Raw genomic sequence first — 2,105 nt, 5'->3', positions numbered from 1 at the left:
CCCAACCATAATGTCTTACTGTAAGGAGCTGTCAAATGCACAAATAGATTATGTTGACATATGGCTGAAAACAACGGTGAACAGGCCTGCTATGCAATGCAATGAAGAATCATGCACTGCAAGAGAGGAGAGGGGCTGTACCTTTGAGCCCTTCCTGACAGGTATGCAGTGTGACTTGACAGCTCAGTATTTCAATGATAAATGCAGTAGTCCTGGGACTCCCATTCACTAAACTTAAAGAGTGCGTTGCTCCCCTACTTCAAGGTCAAACGAATGAGTAGAAGAATGCAAAAAGCCAAGTCAGTCTGTAATAACTTTATTTACATATTGAAATTTAACTAGTAATATGATTTAAAACCCAGGACTTATTAATAAAACAATGTTTTGAGCATGTATCAGTTATTTTTCTGACGTTTGCTCTTGTTTCATCCTTTGCGTTGCATGCTTCTCTGTTAGTTCTCTGCTTCTCCCTATCTTTCTGTTTTCCTTTTTTAAAGAAAATAATACAAGCATTGTGTTCCAGCTTCTGCCAATACATTGCATTTTTTATAGCTGCATCTTCTTATTAATGTTGAACACATCTCACTGATCCTCTTCTAGTTTGTGAGCCTCAGAAGTATAACAGTAGGATGATGTCCTCCCCCTGCTGTTAAAACAATTAAATGTTAAAATGAAATGACCCATTGTACCATTCTAATTTTCTACTTTTATCGACGATTAATGTGGTCACTCAATTGTTATTCTTGATTATGAGTTATTTTTAATCATTTTCTTTTCTCTGTACTGACCATCATGAACAAACAATATCTCAGAAGATAACAATATGAGCAATCAGCAATATAGAGAATCAGATGTTTATCATAATGACTAGTCAGTGGCTCCTATTGTGATATGATGCAGTGGCTGTTCTTTTTAAATGGGCAAAAGATCAGGGCAGCAATGTGACAGGGGGTGGCATGAGTGCCAAAAAGCCAAAACAGTTATTTGTCACTTGCACCCTAAACAACTTTTGTAATCCTCATTGGGATGTCCACTCAGTTAGGGAAAAGGCACCCCCTATGTGCTGTTCAGTCTAAGCACAGTGAGAAAACATGCTTTTATACCATGGGATGCTGATGTTGCTTAAGTTGGTGTCAGTATTTTCACGCTTGGAATCTGCACTGAATTTAATTATCTTTGGTTCAAAATCTAAAAAAACATTTTCTGGTCAAACCTGGATTATTCTACACTTAATAGTTTTGTAAAATACAGTTTGAGATTGCTAGTGTCTCTATTCTATCTGTGAGAACACAAAATGAGCATTTTTTGTGCTTTTCTTGCATCGAGACAATCAGAGATTGAGAGAAGCGTGAAAACTGTGATAAATAGAGTTGTCAAACCTGGACTGAGTTTTCATACCCTCATGACAGATTATTTAAAATGGAACTTTGGCTTGTGGAAAATATAGAAAAACTTAGTTTTTATCAACAACAAAAAAAGCACATTAGGTAAATCCGTTTTCCCATTCTTGGGCGCAGTAGGAGCGGCTCCACCTTTGAGTGGCATTCATGCATAAATTGCCACTGGCAGAAGGTGCTAAAAATTAAGTTTTATTATCAGCCATCCGTTTTTGTCTCAGGAGGTAACCAAAAGTGTAGCATCTGTGCACAAACTCAAGATGATCCTTATAAAACAGTCAGTCATTTTCTACCGCTTATTCCATAGTGGGTCGCGGGGAAGCTGATGCCTATCTCCAGCAGTCTACGAACGAGAGGCGGGGTACACCCTGGACAGGTCACCAGTCTATTGCAGGGCAACACACAAACAACCATGCACACACATTCATACACCTAAGGGCAATTTAGAGAAACCAATTAACCTAACAGGCATGTCTTTGGACTGTGGGAGGAAGCCAGAGTACCTGGTGAGAACCCATGCATGGGGAGAACATGCCAGCTGGGAATTGAACCCAGGACCCTCTTACTGCAAGGGAACAGTGCTACCAACTGTGCCACCGTGCAGCTCCTTATAAAACAAATAAGGTGAAATGCTTCCAAATCACATTGCATTTTTAATTCATATTTATAATAATTGTTCATTTTATTTTATATATATATATTTTTGTC

Source organism: Girardinichthys multiradiatus, chromosome 12, assembly GCF_021462225.1.
Source record: "Girardinichthys multiradiatus isolate DD_20200921_A chromosome 12, DD_fGirMul_XY1, whole genome shotgun sequence".
Lineage (NCBI taxonomy): Eukaryota > Metazoa > Chordata > Actinopteri > Cyprinodontiformes > Goodeidae > Girardinichthys > Girardinichthys multiradiatus.
The sequence above is the reverse complement of the archived record's forward strand: the minus strand, read 5'-3'. Positions refer to the sequence as shown.